Below are 20,925 nucleotides of genomic sequence, written 5' to 3' on the forward strand. Positions count from 1 at the left end.
CATAGCAAAGGAAACAGTCAAGAAAATCAAAAGACAACTGACAGAATTGGAGAAAGCATCAGCAAACAACATATCAGATAAAGGGCTAGTATCTAAAACCTATAAAGAACTTATCAAACTCAACACCCAAAGAACAAATAATCCAATCAAGAAATGGGCAGAAGGGCGCCTGGGTGGCTCAGTGGGTTAAGCCGCTGCCTTCGGCTCAGGTCATGATCTCAGAGTCCTGGGATCGAGTCCCATATCGGGCTCTCTGCTCAGCAGGGAGCCTGCTTCCCTCTCTCTCTCTCTCTGCCAGCCTCTCTACCTACCTGTGATCTCTCTCTGTCAAATAAATAAAATCTTTAAAAAAAAAAAAAAAAGAAATGGGCAGAAGACAGGAACAGACATTTTGGCAAAGAAGACATTCAAATGGTCAACAGACCGATGAAAACTTGGCATCAGGGAAATATAAATCAAAACTACAATGAAATACCACTTCACACCAGTCAGAATGACTAAAATTAACAAGTCAGGAAATGACAGATGTTGGTGAGGATGCAGAGAAAGGGGAACCCTCCCACAGTGTTGGGAATCCAAGCTGGTGCAGCCACTCTGGAAAACAGTATGGAGATTCCTCAAAAAGTTGAAAATACAGCTACCCTATGACCCAGCAATTGCACTTTGGGGTATTTGCCCCAAAGATACCAATGTAGTGATCTGAAGGGGCACCTGCACCCTAATATTTATAGTGGCAGAGTCCACAATAGCCAAACTATGGAGAGAGCCCAGATGTCCATCAACAAATGAATGGATAAAGAAGATAAAGAAGATGAGTACACACACACACACACACACACACACACACACGTAAAGGAATATTATACAGTCATTAAAAATGAATTTTTACCATTTGCAATGATGTGGATGGAACTAGAGAGTATTATGCTAAGCAAAATGAGTCAATCAGAGAAAGGCAATTATATAATCTCACTGATATGCAGGATTTAAGAAACAAGGTAGAGGATCATAAGGGTAAAAAAGAGGAAAAAATGAAACAAGACAAAACCAGAGAGGGAGACAAACCAAAGAGACTCTTAATCTCAGGAAACAAAATGAGGTTTGGCTGGGGAGGAGGTGAGGGAAAGGGCTTGATGGAGTGGCTGGTGGTGGACACTGGGGAGGGTATGTGTTGTGGTGAGTGCTGGGTGCTGTGTAAGATTTATGAATCATAGACCTGTACCCCTGAAAGAAATAATACATTTTATGTTAATAATAATAATAATAATAATAATAATAATAAAGAAAATGCATGTGTAGTATAGCTGTTCCCTTGGGTGAAATTGGGTCCAGATTTATGTATTTATGGATATCTTCTATCAAGCAACCTGAAATAGAGCTGGATTCCAGTCAGCTCCTTGAGTAACTTTCTGAATTTTATTAAAGTTTACAGGTTTAGAGAATCCTTTTTTCATTTCTTCTATTAAACAAGTGCTCATATGTTCTCTTCTTTCCCTTCCCTGTCTATCTTCTTGGTAATTCCAGTAGGGTTCAATATTGGGAACAGCAGTTTCCCCCATCGGATAACAATCTCTATTTCTGGCTGCTAGTTCGTCAGCAAATTCTTGAGCCCCTTTTCCTCAGGGGAACAACAATGAGATAATGTGATTTATATATCTTACCAGGTCAAATCAAACATAGTAGATAACTGTTGAAAGCCCTCAATAAATTGAGAAGGGTTTTTGGAATATCACTCTAATTTTTGCTTTATCTGAGTCTGCTAATGGACTTTAACTGTGCCCATTTCTCCATTAGCAACCTCCCTAAAAGGATGGAATCCAGATTTAAATGGGACTCCTAGAAGATAGGGAGCTCTCTCCTAGTATGTCCAGGTGGGCTGGAAGCAAAGTGGGTTTGAGGTTTATGAGGAGGAGGGTTAGTAGAGCCAATATCCTCTTTGTTTAGATTGGCTGGTGATTCCTCTAGTAGCCCAGGTTTATTAACAGGAATGGGTCTATCTAAACAATCATCACCCAATATGTCCAGAAGGGGTTTACTAACTTGGTTGGTGGTTAGATAAGTTCTGCAAGAAACCTTAGGTTGGGGGATGCCTTGGCTCAGTCAGTTAAGTGTCTGTCTTTGGCTCAGGTCATGATGCTAGGGCCCTAGGATCAAGTTCTACATCAGGCTCCTTGCTCTGTGGGGAGCCTGTTTCTCCCTCTGCCTGCAGCTCCCTCTGCTTGTGCTCTATCTGTCTCTCTCTCAAATAAATAAATAAAATCTTAAAAAAAAAAAAAGAAGAAGGCTTAGGTTGGGGGCTTGATTTAGGGACATAAAGGCCTGGACATAGGGCACCTCAATCCATTTGACCCCCCTTTTTTTGCAGGAGAGATCTAACTGATAGATTCTACTGAAGTTTAATGTCCCATTTATGCACCATTTTCCCTCATCTCCTGAGGAATCCTGAGGCCATGCAATGTTACAGAAGATCAGTTTATTCTTTCTTAAATTTTCAATCCAAATTGATTCCTGTGGGTTAAAAGGCATCCCAAGGAAGAATCCTTAGGGACTGAAGAATAAGATTCTATTTTCTTAGAAAAGTAGAGAAGGTCCATTAGCAAAAAATCTCCCCTAACTCCAGGTGACACCCCATGCGGGATATGTTAGGGTTTCTTGTCAAAGTGCCCGGAGGCATCCCTCTAAGGAGTCACTAGGAACAACACCTCACCTTGTAGGAGGGATGCCAGGATCTGCCCCCCTTCCACCTTATATCCTAGGCTACAAAAGGGTGCTGTGACATGCCATGAAGAACCCACTCTTTTTAATCCATGAAAAACACTTAAAATAGTATTATAAGGGGGAAATTACCTAATTTTGTAATTTAAGTAGTTAGTAGGAGACACTGACAGAAAACAATAGAGATAGAAATATACCATGATCTAAGCAACAATCCAACACCTTACACCGACAGTCCTTACAGCTGACTTCCCTAGGAAACTGGGGAGATAGGCTTAGGTTTTAATTCAATCAGGTACTGTTTTTGGCTGTTTTTGGGTGGACGTCTCAGGGCCAGAAGTGGCTAGACCAGAGATATAAAGAGGATCACATTAGACCAATGAGGAGGAAACCTCACATGGAAGTCTTCCATCCAAGTACTAACCAGGCCCGACCCTGCTTAGCTTCCGAGATCAGACGAGATCGGGCGCGTTCAGGGTGGTATGGCCGTAGACCCTCACATGGAAGTCTTAAGATTGGCAGCCACCCTAGTCACAGGTGTCTGTCTCATGCCCCAAAAGAATTTATATAAGAATAGGAATAAAGGGAGAGCATCAAGTTTCTGAGTCTTATTACCATTTTGTTTAGGGTGCTAGCTTCCAGTCAAAAGGCAGGCTTTTTCCTCCCTAGAGTAACCACAGACTAGAGGATTACAGCCTGAGCAGTAAACATCAAAGTGTTCTAATAAGACCATACTCCTGATATGAGAGTGGGGAGAGAGAAGAGGAGGTATTCACCAAGTTTGTCCAGATGAGAAGACTTGAGCCCCAAACTGGCGCCAAATGATGTGATTTGTTGGGTCCAATAGCGAATGGACAAGAAAGAATTCTTGAGATGTTTTCAGTGCAAAAAGGTGTTGTTATTATAGCATGGGGACAGGACCTGTGGGCAAACAGAGAGCTGCCCTTGTGATTGTGAGAAGTGACTGATGATATACTTCTACGTTTGTGGAGAGAAGGGGGATAGAAGATAATTTAAGTTTCGAAGGAATTTTTCGCTGCTGAAAGTGAGGTTTCAGGATGTTGGCGATCTGGTTATTGTCCAAAAGTTGCTTTTAGTCTCTAATAAACCATCAACATTACCACATTGCCTGTCCCGGATATTTATTTATCAGTGCACTGCAAGTTGTAAGGAGATTTAATTTAAGCTACATTTCTCTTGCCTTTGTTCTCCTCATCAACCTCTCCCTGCTCCCACACCCATGCTGACGTGTTGACCCTAAAGTCTACCCTACCTCTACACTTAATGAATGGGGTAATATATTTCCTTGTTGTTTTGAAATCATATGAGTGAAGCATCCTATTCTTTATAGCCCAAAATGCTATGAATCCTTCATGGGGATAAATCACTTACCCTCTCTGAGCCTCAGTTTCTTCATCTAAAATAATCCCTATATGCCTGTATCTTGAAGTGGATTTGTCATGCCTATGGACATGAAGATATTATTGCTGGGTTCGGATAGTACTTCCTTGCCTTGCTCACAATGTGACCTCACACTGAGCTATTTAGGTAGCTTGGACTCTATTTCATAGTCTCTCAGGAATTTAACCCCACATAATCTGGACTGACGACCTTGGAACTGAGTAAATCTCAGTCAGCTCCACAGAGCTATCAGGCAGTGTAGTATAATGATTAGAAAAGAGGGAGGAGAAACTAGACCATCTTGGTTCAAGTAACAGCTGCCTGATAACTGATCTTTGGGTAAACTGTTTAACTTCTCTAAGGCCCCAATTGTTTTGACATTGAAAGGAAGTGATCTATTTTAAGACTTTAGCCCATTGACATATATAATATTGTATATGGTTTTCGGTTACTTTGGTATAATTTGTTCATATGTCTTTAGTCTCAGTTTACTTAGCATCAAGAGTCTTCTTGTACATGCAAAATATACTGAACTTGAAATGCAGTTGAGAGTCAGCCTGTAAGAGGCTTGGGAGAGGTTTAGCAACTTGTGAAAGGTCACAATGGATTGTAAGTGGGGGAAGCTGGGGCGTGAAACTACATTGTCTGATTTTATTTAGTTATTTAGTTAGTTACTTAGTTCAGTTAGCCAAGATATAGCACATCATTAGTTTTTGGTGTAGTGCTCAACAATTCATTAGTGTTGTCATGAGCACTGGCTGTTACACATTGTCTGCTTTTAAATCCAGAGTGCCTAAAACAGAAAATATTTGTGCTCAGTCTACCTATGTTTCACCTTACACAAATGCTTGCAGGTGTATGGTAAAAATTCAACGAACAGTTCCCTCTCTCTCTGCACCAAAGGACACTCAGCCAAGGGAAACATTATTTATTCATGTACTTCAGGGTTTCATTTTTTTTCCCCTAGAGAACGGAAGCCTCCAGCCCCTACCTACTGAAAAGTGGCTCTTACACCAGAAGCTTTGGCATCTCCTTGGAGCCTGCTAGAAATGCGGGATATGAGACTTCACTTCAGACCTCCTGAATCAGAACCTGGAGTATAACAAGATCCTCAGGTTGGTTGTGTGCCTCTTTGAGTTAAGAAGCTCTGCTTTCATCTAGCTGAAACGGAAGGATTCCTGACTTCTGATGCTCACATAATATCATTACTAAATTTCTCCTTAATATGATGAAATTTCCATATAATTACATCCAAACCACTCTCTGAAGAATTTGCAAAAGGAGAATTAGAGAAAAGTAAGATTAATACTAGGTGGCATACCTTGTTAAAGGTGAGGAGACTGGAAATCAATTTCCAAGTCTTTTTGAAAAACTACAAAGGAATTTAAGCAGAAATTTCCTCCAAAATCCAAACCACCAAGTTCAATGAAGATAACAAATATTTACTGGAAAGAACGAAAATATGAGGGGAAAAGAATACTTAGCAAAGAGCAACACAAGGCATTTTGCATTGTTTAATTTCTCAGCACAAGACAGTAGAGAAGATGGATCTTCACTGTGTGTGTATGAAAACACAGGCAAAAGAGGTTAGGTAAATTATTCAAGGCCATGCAGACTTGGGTCTGAATCCAGATTTGTCTGAGTCCAAAGCTCCAGCACCACTCACTGTATGTGACCTACATACACTGTGCGAGGGGCTGCAGGAATCCAAAAAAGGCTCCTATTTTCTCAGTTCTAAGATGTACTTGCTTCTTCACAGCCTGACATGCCTGAAGTTGGGATGCTTCTTAAAACCCAATGCCAAAAGAAACTTGCCAAGGTGCTAAGAAAATTTCATGTAGACTGGAAAGGTTCTTTCAACAAATAGTGTCAGAATAACTGGATATCCACTTAAAAAAAAATGAACCTTAACCCATACCTCATACCATATGCTAATTTGAGATGTATCATACACTTAAATGTAAGAGCCAAGATTTTTTTTTAAGATTTTATTTATTTATTTGACAGAGAGAGATCACAAGTAAGCAGAGAGGCAGGCAGAGAGAGAGAGGAGGAAGCAGGCTGCCTGCTGAGCAGAGAGCCCAATGCGGGACTCGATCCGAGGACCCTGAGATCATGGCCCAAGCCGAAGGCAGCAGCTTAACCCACTGAGCCACCCAGGCGCCTAAGAGCCAGGATCTTAAGTGTGGAAACATATTTGTGACCTTGATAGGTAAATATTTCTTAAAGGAGACACAAAAAGCACTAAATAACCTCATACCTGCTAGGATGGCTGCTACGAAAAACAAACAAACAAATAAAAACAAACAAAAAACAGAAAATAGCCAGACTTGGAGAGGATATGAAGAAATCTGAGCCATACACGCAGTGAGATTGTAAAAATAGTTCAAGCATTATGGAAAACAATATGGAGGTTACTCAAAAAAATTTAAAAACTACCATATGATCCAGCAACCCCACCTCTGGGTAAATATCCATAAAAATTGGAAGCAGGGTTTCAAAGAGATAGTTGCATATTCATGTTCATAGAAGCAATATTGATAATAGAAAAGAGGTGGAAGCAATTCAAATGTCCACTGATGGACGAATGGATAAGCAAAGTGTGGTATATACGTACAATGGAAGATTATTCAGTCTTAAAAAGGAAAGAAATTCTGTCACATTGGGGGGTTACTGTTTAATGGATACAGGGCTTTATATTTACAAGATGAAAAAGTTCTGGAGATCTGTTTCATAACAATGTGAATTACTTAGCATTACTGAACTGTATACTTTAAAATGGCTAAGATGGTAAATTTTATGTTATGTGTTTTTTACCATAATGAAAAACTTTAAAAACTTTATTAAAAAAAAAGAATTTAACATAAAAGAAAAGAAGTTAATTATAATTCATAAAAAGTTAAACTAGCCATTCCTTAAGATAGTGAAAAGAAAATGAATAGGCATATCACGTATTAGGAGAAAATATTCATGACACATGTATCCTCAGTGGATACTGTGATGCTCTCTCCAGACTTCCCTTCCACAGCTGCCAGAAGTTTAGATCAACAGGTGCCAGATCAACAAGTGACTCTGCCTCTAGACATTGCCCTTGGCCAGAGGGAGCTGCCAAGAACAGAATGCTCCAGATAGCATTTGGAAATATGGATATGGATGTCACAATAATCAACGAGTCTATAGTTCTGAAAGAAGTCCCTTAGGGATGGGGAAAAGGTTTAAAAGAGAGTTTTGAGGAAATCTAATATTTAATGTCCAGGTAAAGGAGGAAAAAGAAGGGGAAAGAGGGGGGAAAAGAAAGAGAAGGGCATCCACAGGGATAGGAGGAAACTAGGGTTGCATGGAGACATTAAAATAAAGGGAAGAGGATGTGTACGAAGGGAGGTCATTTATCAAATGTTGCCAGGAGGTTATGTAAGAGAAAGACTGAACACTGCTTATCAGTTTAGCAATATGGGGGTCACTAGAGACAATAGGTAAGAACAATTTGTTTGCACAATGGAGGCAGACACCAGATTGATGAGTGAGAGGTTAAGGGAATAAAAACAGCAGTGAAACAACTCCAGGCATTTTTGAATGAGGAGAGAAAAGAGAAAAGAGAACTAGTTAGCTCTGGGAGCAGCTACCTGGAGCAGATGGCAAAATGTTTAAAAATTCAATTTGGTTTTTTTTTTTTTAAGATTTATTTATTTATTTATTAGACAGAGATCACAAGTAGGCAGAGAGGCAGGCAAAGAGAGAGAGAGCAGGAAGCAGGCTCCCCGCTGAGCAGAGAGCCCGATGCGGGGCTCGATCCCAAGACCCTGAGATCATGACCTGAGCCAAAGACAGAGGCTTAACCACTGAGCCACCCAGGGGTTATTTTTGAATAAGTGCTACATTCACTTGGTTTGAAGGTTTTTAAAAAATTATATATTGAGAAATCTTAATTTCACATATGCCCATCTACTTCTTTATAATCCATATCCCCTAACTTGTCCTCTATATGTAACCACTAGCTATTTGTTTTTTTGGAATCCTTCACTATTTCTTTTTTTTAAAAGTTTTAATTTTGTTGGGTTCATTATCAAAGGAACGAGACTGAGACAAACTTACGCAAAGCCTTATTCTATGCCAAGCATTAGAAGTTAGACTGACTGGCCAGGGAAACGAGGCTGAGACAAAAGTAAAAGTTATGTAAAGCTTTATTCCATGCCAAGAATTAGAAATCAGACTGACTGGCCAGGGCCGCCTCCGAAGACAGCGACGCCCCTTGGTCTTACAGGCTGGTTTTTATAGGGCACAATCGCAGACATCTGCATATGTGGCTTTGGCTGATTGGATGTCTCCTACCTGTGTGTTTTAGTAATGGTTACCTGGAACCAATACTAGTAACTGTTGAGGCATTTTTTAAACAACAAAATGGCCTTGTTTTAGGTATGTGTTTTAGTAATAGTTACCTGGAACCGATATAAACAAAATGGCCTTGTTTTAGGTATGTGTTTTAGTAATAGTTACCTGGAACCGATATAAACAAAATGGCCTTGTTTTAGGTGTGTGTTTTAGTAACAGTTATCTGGAACTGATATCAATAACTGTTGAGGCATTTATTAAACAACAAAATGTCTACCTAGGTAACATGGAGTCATTATGGCTAAGTAGGCCCAGGCAGGCCCTAGGGGGTTAACATGTTTTAATGTGGAATCGACCCCAACAATTTAAATTCCAGTTGTTAACATACAATATAAAATTAGTTTCAGGTATAGAATTTAGTGATTCAGTACTTCCTTACAACAACCAGTGCTCATCACAGCAAGCAACTCCTTAATCACCATCATCTATTTAACCCATCCCCCAACCCGCCTCCCCTCTGATGACCATCAGCTTATTCTCTATAGTTAAGAGTCTGTTTCTTGTTTTGTCTCTCATTATATATTTTCCTCCCATGCTTGTTTGTTTTGTTTCTTAAATAGCACATATGAGTGAAATCATATGGCATTTGTTTTTCTCTGATTTTGCTTAACATAATACTCACTCCATCTGTGCTATTCTAGATGGCAAGATTTTATACTTTAAATGGCTGTGTAATATTCCATTGTAATGTAATAGTCCATTGTAATGTAATATTTCATTGTAAATATATAATATTTTAAATACATAATAAATATCATAATTATAATTAATTATAGATAAATATATTATAAATATGTACATATTTACTCACTACATCTTCTCTACCCATTCATCAGCCAATGGACTCTGGGCTGTTTCCATAATTTGGCAATTGTAAATAATGCTTCCATAAACACAGGGGTGCAGGTATCCCTTCTGATTAATATTTTTGTATTTTGAGGGTAAATGCCCAGTAGTGCAATTGCTGAATAGGGTAGTTCTACAATTTTTTAAAAATATTTTATTTATTTGACAGAAAGAGACACAGTGGGAGAGGGGAACACAAGCAGGGTGAGTAGGAGAGGGAAAAGCAGGCTTCCCACCGAGCAGGGAGCCCAATGCAGGGCTCAATCCCAGGACCCTGGGATCATGACCTGAGCTGAGAGCAGATGGTTAATGACTGAGCTGCCTAGGTGCCCCTGGGTAGTTCTATCTTTAATTTTTTTCAGAAACTTCATACAGGTTTCCAGAGTGGCTGCACCAGTTTGCATTCCTGCCAACAGTGTTAGAGGGTTCCCCTTTCCCCCACATTCTTTCCAACACCTACTGTTCCCAGTGTTAATTTTAGTCATTGTGACAGGTGTGAGGTGACACCTCATTGTAGTTTTCATTTGTATTTCCCTGGTGATGTGTGGTGATGTGTGATGTTGAGCACCTTTTTATGTGTCTATTGGCCATTTGTATGTCTTCTTTGGAAAAATGTCTATTCATGTCTTCTGCTCATTTTTTTTTTAAGATTTTATTTATTTATTTGAGAGAGATTTATTGAGAGAGATCACAAGCAGGCAGAGAGGCAGGCAGAGAGAGAGGAGGAAGCAGGCTCCCTGCTGAGCAGAGAGCCCGATGCGGGGCTCTATCCCAGGACTCCGAGTTCATGACCTGAGCCGAAGGCAGCGGCTTAACCCGCTGAGCCACCCAGGCGCCCCTTCTGCTCATTTTTTAATTGAATTATTTGTTTTAGGGTGTTGAGTTGTGTAAGTTCTTTATATCTTTTGGATATTAGCCCTTTATCGGACATGTCATTTGCAATTATCTTCTCTCATTCCGTAGTCTGCCTTTCAGTTTTGCTGATTGTTTCCTTCGCTTTGCAGAAGCTTTTTATTTTCATGAAGTCCCAATAGTTTTTTTTTTGCTTTTGCTTCCCTTGCCTCGGGAAACATATCTAGAAGAATGTTGATATAGCTGACATCAGAGAAATCACTGCCGGTACTCAGTTCCTCTAGGACTTTAATGGTTTCCTGTCTCACATTTAGGTCTTTCATCCATTTTGAATTTATTTTTATGTAGGTGTAAAAAAGTAGTCCAGTTTCCTTCTTTGCATGTTGCTGTCCAGTTTTTCCAACACTATTTGTTGAAGAGACTGTCTTTTTTTCCATTGGATGTTCTATCCTGCTTTGTTGAAGGTTAGTTGACCATATAGTTGTGGGTTCATTCCTGGGTTTTCTATTCTGTTCTATTGATCTATGTGTCTGGTTTTGTGCCAGTACCATTCTGTCTTGATGACTAGAGCTTTGTAATATAACTTGAAGTCTGGAATTGTGATGCGTCCAGCATTGCTTATCTTTTTTCAAGATTGCTTTGATTATTTGGGGTCTTTTGTGGTTCCATACAAATTTTGTTGTTCCATACCAAATGTAATGCTGGGATTACATTACATGTGTAGAATGCTTTGGGCAGTATAGACATAATCACTGTAGTTTTTCTTTGTAAAAAATTTAAATTCGGGGGGTGCCTGGGTGGCTCAGTGGGTTAGGGCGCTGCCTTTGGCTCAGGTCATGATCTCAGGGTCCTGGGATCGAGTCCCGCATCGGGCTCTCTGCTCGGCAGGGAGCCTGCTTCCTCCTCTCTGTCTCTCTGCCTACTTGTGATCTCTCTCTGTCAAATAAATAAATAAAATCTTTAAAAAAAAATTTAAATTCAATTAATTAACATATAGTGTGTTATTAGTTCAGAGGGAGAGTTTAGTGATTTATTAGTTGCATATAACACTTGGTTCTCATTACATCACGTGCCTCCTTAATGTCCATCACCCAGTTACCCCACCCCCCACCCACCTCCCCTCCAGCAACCCTGTTTGTTTCCTATAGTGAAGAGTCTGACTCTTATGGTTTGTCTCCCTCTTTGATTTCATTGTTATTTTTCAAATGACAAAACAGGTACAGGGAGGATAAGTAACTTGTCCTGGTTGTATCACACAATTAGTAAACAACAGAGCCAGAATGGCTTGACCAGTCTTGACCAGAGAGACCATGCCCTTAATTTCTGTACTATACTACTTTCTGTGGAAATGTATCCAGAGCCAGCCTGGGGAATCTTTAAACATGATGATATGGTTTCCCTACACTGCTATCCTGGAGCTCTCCCATTATACCTCAAAGAAAATCCCAAATATGTCAATCCTGGACTGTGCAAAGAATTATTAAATTGGAATCACATTGTTTAGTTCACCAAAAACAAAATAGTCTAAAGGAAGCTATTGTTCAATAAGATAGGAAGAATTTTATAGGTGAACCAAAGTGTAGAATTGGTCTTTCTGATGGCTCCTCTGTGCTCTGTCATTCTCTTAACCTTGGGTTTGGGACTCTGAGGGAGGCATGGCCATTCTAGAGTTGTGTCCTTTTTTTTTTTCTTTCTTACAATTACTTATTTATTTTAGAGAGAGAGAGAGTGAAAGAGAAAGAGTACAAGCAGGGGAGAAGCAGAGGGAGAAGCAGACTCTCTGCTGAGCAGAGAGCCCAGTGTGATGCCGGGCTTGATCTCAAGACCCTGGGATCATGACCTGAGCCAAAGGCAGACGCTTAACCAACTGAGCCACCCAGGTCCCCTAGAGTTGTGTTCTGAGCTTAATTTTATGACACAGCTCTTAAAATCTTGGAGGTGAGGGGGAGTGTGGTAAAAGAGAGAGATTTTTCTCTTCCTCCTATTTTAGTCTCAGAACTGACCTGACAAACTTCCAAAACCCATCCAATTCTTTGGGGTCTTTTGAAGAACCCAGTGTAGGTGGGTCTCTGATATATTTCCAATAGCTGTGGAGTCTTTGCTGTAGCCACAGAAAGTCATTTTGTTTATTTGTTTATTTGTTTTAGCCAGTTGTTCAGGATAGCAAGTCACAAATAGTACATGTCTTTTGAGCCCACTTTCTCCCCACCCAACAGAAATGTCTGTGTCTTTATGCAGAAAACTTTAGATAGCATATATAATCCATAGTAGTTAACTCTAAGGAACTGTTAAAGGTATTTGCATATTGTCATCTATAATTTTCTCTTTTTTGACAAAGAACATGAAATTTATGAAATAAAAAACATAAAATAGTTCATTATGGCCACATTAATAGAGAACCATGAAACAATTCAGCAGGATGAAGTCAAGAAAATAGAAAAGATCTTCCTGGAGTGCTGGGGTGTGGTTCAGTCGGTTAAGCGTCTGACTCTTGATTTTGGCTCAGGTCATGATCTTAGGGTGGTGAGCTTGAGCCCCACATTGGGTGTAGAGATTACTTAAAAATAAAATCTTTTTTTTTTTAAAAAAAAGTGATGCCCATGAAGCTCACTGTGAAAAAGTTCATCAACATCCCAGTGGTCTATTAAGAGGACCATCTAATGAGGTGTGTTCCCGTGATAAATCTGTAGTTTTACCTTAACCATCTCTGCCCTTTAACTTTTCTTAACAGCAGATTACTTGTAATATACCTCACAATGTTCATAACACAACATCCCAATATGCATATTGAGAATTATCACATATTATTACCATTCATTTGCTCAATAAAATTCCATGAAGTTGCCATTGAAGGGGTGGTAGCTGAAAATCATAGCAGAACTTTCTAACTTTGTGAAAGCTTATTATTTTTTATATATATTTATATTTTTATATTATCCCCATGAAGCATAATAATATACATACAAGAGTAACACAACATGAGTTTCTTTTTATCATTTTTCTTTTTTAAGATTTTATTTTATTTATTTTGTCAGAGAGAGAGAGAGCACACACAAGCAGGCAGAGGAAGAGAGAGAAGCAGGCTCCCCGTTGAGCAAGGAGCCTGACTCAGGACTCAATCCCAGGACCCTGGGATCACAACCCCAGCTGAAGGCAGCAGCTTAACCAACTGAGCCATCCTGGCATCCCTCCTTTTATCATTTTCATGTGATATTTTCATTGTACCCAATAAATGCTAGCAACATGGCAGACAGATTCCTCCTTTTTGTTTTTTGCTTAAACACAGAGTTTTGAGTAAGACTGTTCAATAAAAATATTCTCTAAAATAACTTTACTATATTTCTCAACTCCCTTGACATCAATCTTGAAGTTCAATTAAAGAACTCACAGATGACAGACTTTCTTTCCCAAAAGAGATTATCTATGAATTACTTCAAATCATATCTAACACTTCAAAGGAAAAATACTATACTGAATAATATCTGTGGGTTCAGACCATCTCTTCCTTGTGAAACTCCTTCAGATCTGAGTAATATCTGTGGGTTTAGCCCATCTCTTTCTTGTGAAACATCTTCAGTGACTTATACCAGTCACCTTAATCCCACCTAGACAGAGTGTTCAATTGTTGAAATGTGGCTTCCTTACCTCACCACTCATACTGTTCCTGCCAAGGACTGCTGTGTTGCCACATTCAATGATCAATTTTCCTCTCAGGTAACCTCAGACATAGTTGCCTGCTCTCTGCCTCATGAACTTTGTTCTGTGAACTCTGGATCTCCCACGTCTGAACATCTGGTTTTTTTTCTTCTCCAGTATTCTCTCCTGTCTTCCCACTACACCCAATGAACATGCTCTCAGCTACCCTAGTCCTTGCTTGCTAGTTTTATAAACATTTCTATCCTGATAATCTTCTCATCTAGGCTTATGCTTCCTCTTACCTGTGGGGCACATCTAATTAGGTATCACATCATTTCAAATATTGTAATTCTGGATATGGACTCATTTTATTTTCCAAATCAACTTCCTTTCAACTTCATTTCTTAGTGGTAACAACAGTTTCTCAAAATCAGTTCCCTGCCCTTCATTCGCTACATCTAATCAGTTGCCAAAAAGTCCCACAGGTATTTTTTTTTTCCATTTCATTTAATTTTATTTATTTTCAGTGTTCTAGCATTCATTGTTTATGCACCAAACCTAGTGCTCCATGCAAAAATTGTTTATGCACCACACCCAGTGCTCCATACAATATGTGACCTCCATAATACCCACCACCAGGCTCACTCAACCCCCACCCCTGTCCCCTCCAAAACCCTCAGTTTGTTTCTCAGAGTCCACAGTCTCTCACGGTTTGTCTCCCCTCCAATTTACCCCAACTCACTTCTCTTCTCCACCTCCCAATGTCCTCTGTGTTATTCCTTATGCTCCACTAGTAAGTGAAACCATCTGATAATTGACTCTCTATGCCTGACTTATTTCACTCAGCATACTCTCTTCCAGTCCTGTCCATGTCGATATAAAAGTTGGGTATTCACCCTTTCTGATGGGGGCGTAATACTCCATTGTATATATGGACCATATCTTCTTTATCCATTTGTCCATTGAAGAGCATCTTGGTTCTTTCCACAGTTTGGTGACTGTGGCCTTTGCTGCCATGAACACTGGGGTACAGATGGCCCTTCTTTTCACGACATCAGTATCTTTGAGATAAATACCCAGTAGTGCAGGGCGCCTGGGTGGCTCAGTGGGTTAAGCCACTGCCTTCGGCTCGGGTCATGATCTCAGGATTCTGGGATCGAGTCCCGCATTGGGATCTCTGCTCAGCAGGGAGCCTGCTTCCCTCTCTCTCTCTGCCTGCCTCTCTGTCTACTGTGAACTCTCTCTGTCAAATAAATAAATAAAATCTTTAAAAAAAAAAAATACCCAGTAGTGCAATCGCAGGTATTTTTTTAAAGAATTCTCAAACCACTTGGTTCATCTTCATTCCACTTCCTTCTGCCACTTATTCAATTATTTATGAAACTTCTCCTTCATGAGGTCAAGAGCAATAGATGAGAGCTTTGATCTGTAAGGCCTGTACCAACCTAGAAAGCAAGTTATGCCTTGAGGCCTGGGCCAGATAAAATGAGCCATTGATCAGGAAGGAGGGCCATTTTCAGATGGTATCAGGAAGGACTGATATAACCATAATCTCAAGATTGTATTGCTGTAACTCCCTACCATGTCTCCTTGACATTCTATGCTACTAACATATTTTGCTCACACCCACCTCTATACTTTTATTTATTTGACTACTCTGGGTTGGTGGTACTAGCTTAGTATTATCTCACTTAAAGGTTGCTGATTTATGTCTGAAAAGCTTTAGTACCTTGGTTAAACCAAGAATGTGCTTAAGAACATATTTAAGTCAGTTTCCATAAAAACCAAAAGATGAGAGGTATAATCCTTAACTCAAGACATTGTTCACTAAGTGAACAGAATAGTGTCAGGAACTGGAATTGAAATAGAGCTTTCCAGAACCAGGGGAAACACAAACCAACAGAAAAATTCTGGGCAAAAGTTTTTCTAAGCTTCCTGAACTTCTCTATCACCTGTAGAATCAAATCAAATCAAACCTTCACAATGAGCCTTATCTGAACTCTTCCTTGTCTTTGATTTCCAACAAGGCTGAGTGTCTCTTGCTGAAGAGTCACTAACATTTATACAACACTTTCCATGGGCTAGTGTATTAATCATATTTTTAATATTTTATGGTGTTTTTTTTAAGATTTTATTTATTTATTTGACAGACAGAGATCACAAGTAGGTGGAGAGGCAGGCAGAGAGAGAGAGAGAGAGAGAGAGGAGGAAGCAGGCTCCCCGCTGAGCAGAGAGCCCGATGTGGGGCTCGATCCCAGGACCCTGAGATGCTGACCCGAGCCGAAGGCAGAGGCTTAACTTACTGAGCACCCAGGTGCCCCTTTTATGATGTTTTGACATGTTGTGGGGATCAGCTGGCTGAAGAGAGACTGCTCCTCCCAGGGCTAGCTAATTCCCGGAGGTAAAACAAATACTATATGACTTCAATTATATTTGGAATCTAAAAAACAAAACAAGTGAACAAAAAACCAAAACAGAAACAGACTCAAATAGAGAACAGATCGATGATTGCTGGAGGGGCAAAGGGTGGGAGGATGGTCAAAATAGGTGAAGGGGATTAGGAAGTACAATCTTCCAGTTATAAAATAAATAAGACACAAGATGCAATATACAACATATGGAATGTAGTCAATAATATCATAGCAGCTTTTATGGTGACAGATGGTGACTACTTATTGTGGTGGCCATTTTGTAAATTACACAAATACCAAATCTATTAATATATTTCACAATATATATAAATATCAACTATGTTTCAGTCAATTATCATATGGTTTCACTTATTTGTGGAGCATAACAAATAGCATGGAGGACATGGGGAGTTAGAGAGGAGAAGGGAGTTGGGGGAAATTGGAAGGGGAGGTGAATCATGAGAGACTATGGACTCTGAAAAACAATCTGAGGGTTTTGAAGGGGTGGGGGGTGGGAAGTCAGGGTACCAGGTGGTGGGTGTTATAGAGGGCACAGATTGCATGGAGCACTGTGTGTGGTGCAAAAATAATGAATACTGTTATCCTGAAAATAAATAAAAAATAAATAAAAATAAATTTAAAAAATATCAATTATGTTGTAACCTGAAACTAATACAATATTGTATATCAATGGATTCTTCAATAAAAAATTAAATTTAAAAAAAAGCAACTTGCCTGAAAACATGCTTTTCATATACAAACCAACAAATCCCAAGTCCATATCCCAGTCACCTCCTAGTTATCTAACTCCCCCACATCAATTCAATATTCTTCACCCAGGGCCAGGTACCACACAACAAGCGGCCAACCCTATAGCTCAGAGCCTACCAAATTATTCACACCAACCAGTCCTAAGCAGTTTCCCTTGTCCTGCCTTTGCCTTTCCCATGGAGAATAATAAAGACTCTGGGCCAGGCTTCCCTCTCACTGCTTTCTCCATGTTTCTCCAGGTAGCTCTATGAATTGTTGAAAACTTGTGGGGTATGGCATAGACTGAAGGATTTGTTATATCTTCACATCTGGGGAATACATAAGTAATAAAAACATTTCGATGGCATTAGCCTTCCCATGTTTTTTTTTTTTTTTTTTTTTTTTGTTTTTTTTTTTAAAGATTTTATTTATTTATTTGACAGAGAGATTACAAGTAGGCAGAGAGGCAGGCAGAGAGAGAGAGGAGGAAGCAGGCTCCCTGCTCAGCAGGGAGCCCGATGCGGGACTCGATCCCAGGACCCTGAGATCATGACCTGAGCCGAAGGCAGCGGCTTAACCCACTGAGCCACCCAGGCGCCCCCCTTCCCATGTTTTTACTTAGTCATCTCCATAACTTAAAATCCCATGAGTATAACTGAAATAGAAGCCATTCTAAGTATTTTGTATAGGCAATCTTTTTTTTTTTAAAGATTTTATTTATTTATTTGACAGAGAGAGATCACAAGTAGGCAGAGAGGCAGGCAGAGAGAGAGGAGGAAGCAGGCTCCCTGTTGAGCAGAGAGCCTGATGCAGGACTCGATCCCAGGACCCTGAGATCATGACCTGAGCCGAAGGCAGCGGCTTAACCCACTGAGCCACCCAGGCGCCCCCCTTCCCATGTTTTTACTTAGTCATCTCCATAACTTAAAATCCCATGAGTATAACTGAAATAGAAGCCATTCTAAGTATTTTGTATAGGCAATCTTTTTTTTTTTAAAGATGTTATTTATTTATTTGACAGAGAGAGATCACAAGTAGGCAGAGAGGCAGGCAGAGAGAGAGGAGGAAGCAGGCTCCCTGTTGAGCAGAGAGCCTGATGCAGGACTCGATCCCAGGACCCTGAGATCATGACCTGAGCTGAAGGCAGCGGCTCAACCCACTGAGCCACCCAGGCGCCCTAGGCAATCTTATTTAATCCTTCATAAGGCTCTATATCTTCTATAATGTATATACTACTATTATCCTCATCCTAACAAGGAGAACATCAGGGTAAGTAACTTGCTTAAGACTTGCTTAAAATTCTTTTTTTTTTTTTTTTTTAAAGATTTTATTTATTTATTTATTTGACAGAGAGAAATCACAAGTAGACAGAGAGGCAGGCAGAGAGAGAGAGAGAGAGAGGGAAGCAGGCTCCCTGCTGAGCAGAGAGCCCGATGCGGGACTCGATCCCAGGACCCTGAGATCATGACCTGAGCCGAAGGCAGCGGCTTAACCCACTGAGCCACCCAGGCGCCCGAGACTTGCTTGAAATTCTGCAAGTAAATGGCAGAGCTGGGACACCAACCCAGGCAGGCTCTTGTCGGCATTATGTTGCCTGAGGAAGTCAGGGTGTTCCACCTACTCAAGATAGAAATCCCTGGCATTCTCTTTGTCACTGTAGTCCTCCTGCAAGGGCTGCCCTTCTTGTTTGACAACCTGCCTTAAATTAGTTATCAGAATGAGGAACAGACTTGAGGTGCCTGGGTGGCTCAGTGGGTTAAGCCACTGCCTTCAGCTCAGGTCATGATCTCAGGGTCCTGAGATCGAGCCCCAAATCGGGCTCTCATTGGGCTCTCTGCTCAGCAGGGATCTTGCTTCCTCCTCTCTCTCTGCTTGTCTCTCTGCCTACTTGTGATCTCTCTGTCAAATAAGTGATTTTTTTTTAATGTGAAAAAAAAAAAAAAAGAATGAGGAACAGACTCATCTGAGGCCTGAAAAGCAACCGCTAGGTGGTTGACTTGGGGTGAATAGAAGAAAAAAAACTAGTCAAAATTGTATAAAACTCATATGCTACAAAAATGACAATCCATACTCTTTGTCTCTTGGATCTGTTTTTTGCTAAGAGTAAAACATCAGTACTGAACACATAAGCACACAATCTAGTGAGCAATTCTAAGACATCCAAAGTTTTCAGGGCATAAAGTACAAAAGGGCATCAGTAGATGAGGCTAGAGAGATCCACAGGAACCAGGCCAGGAATGGCTCATATGATTTGCAAAAATGCAAGTAGGTGATAGAAAGCCAACATTTCTCCTTCGTTCATGCTTGAGAAACGGGACCCTCTGACTGATTCCCCCAGAGGCTACCACATAAATGGTTAGGCTATGTGATATTGATATGTAGAGTAAAACTTATATTAATGACACTATTAAAACTTAACATCAACATTTGACAAGCATTATGACTTCTTTTTTTTTTTTTTTTTTTTCAATTACTGCCTTGGGTAATTTCCCAAAGTAAAATTGAGTAAAAAAAGTAAAATAAAACAAAAACCACTGTTGTTCTCATTACTCTTATCTTTCAAACTTTCTTTCAAACTCCAGATTGCTTTTACTAGCTTCAAGCATTGTATATGTTGTACAAATACTTGGCCCGCATTCAATTATATCCTGTGTATTTACCTGAAGTCATCATCCTCCTTCACTCTCCAGAAATCTTTAATTTTCTTCTCTCTTCACATCTCCAATATCCTCTTCCCTTTATCCTCAACCAATAATCTTGTTTCTTTTAAAGACAATCAGAGGGCACTTTGGTGGTGCAGTTGGTTAAGCCTCCAACTCTTTGTTTTGGCTCAGGTCATGATCTCAATTGGCTAAGACTCCCAACTCTTGGTTTCCACTCAGGTCTTGATCTCAAGGTTGTATATCAGTCATGAGATGGAGCTCTGAGTTCTGCGCCATGCTCAATGTGGAGTCTGCTTCCTCTCCCCCCCCCCCTTCTCTCAAATAAATAAGTCTTTAAAAAAAAATTAAAAGAAAGAAAATATAAATTGGCCTGGGGTGACTCTCAGTAGATAGCCCAGGAACAGAAGCATCAGTTGCTCCTTTGAGGCTAGGTGCAGGATGGAAATCAGGATGTCATTTAGTAAGTAGTTCAATACTAACCTCCATTCTATATCCCTTCTCATCCCGACCTTAGAAGATAAAATCATCATGAATCGTTGAAACCTTCCGGGGTGTGACATACACTGAAGGACCCAAATACATCTGGAAAGTCATCTTCTCTTGGTGGTCTCTCATACTTGGATATTGCTTTTGAACATTAAAGTTCCACCTTTGTGAAAACCTGAACCCCTCTGAGTCAGTTTGCTACATTAGGGATATGTGGGAGTGGGCCCTTGCATCACAATCAGGACTGATTGGAAGAACTGATTGAAAGAACTGCTGCTTACAGTATTTCATTTTTCTAAAGGTAACAGAGCTCTCCTAGTTGGATTGCTTATAAATATGACAAACTCCTACATAAATTCATATCTATAATGTTCCAGAGAGAATGAGTCTCTGGCTTTAAGTAGAGGTGTTAACTTTCATTTCTTCATAAGTTAACCAAAACTTTGTAAGCACCTACTTCATGCCAGATATTGAGATTACAATGAACAAGACCAACACATTTTGTTTTGTTTTGCTTTACATTGTGCTGTGTATGGGCATTTAGCCCCTGAGAATACAGCCATAATCCCAGGAGAATAGACTCTTCCATGACCAACACTGAGGATTCAGTGAACTTTTCCCTGACTATATCCAGACACAAAGGGGAAACATGCTCAGTGGGTAAGGATCAGCTGCTTGGAATGGATTCCATGACAAGCTCTACCTGGGCTTTCTAGTAGTATCTACCATCTTCAACACATTTAGTAGATGTCTGTAGGAAATACGGACAAGTGCTC

At 40.0% G+C, this 20,925-nt stretch overlaps 1 long non-coding RNA gene across 1 annotated transcript; it reads right to left on the reverse strand.

Annotated features, from left to right (window-relative positions):
- Positions 1-6,690: 6,690 nt before the first annotated feature.
- Positions 6,691-19,055, reverse strand: LOC116600200. Its single transcript, XR_004289545.1, has 3 exons — positions 19,043-19,055; positions 18,521-18,523; positions 6,691-6,770 (listed from the first exon to the last, which is right to left on the reverse strand). It is a non-coding gene; the product is annotated as an uncharacterized LOC116600200 (long non-coding RNA).
- Between the last annotated feature and the right edge of the window lie 1,870 nt (positions 19,056-20,925).

This window comes from Mustela erminea, chromosome 9 (genome assembly GCF_009829155.1).
Source record: "Mustela erminea isolate mMusErm1 chromosome 9, mMusErm1.Pri, whole genome shotgun sequence".
In the NCBI taxonomy this organism is placed as follows: domain Eukaryota; kingdom Metazoa; phylum Chordata; class Mammalia; order Carnivora; family Mustelidae; genus Mustela; species Mustela erminea.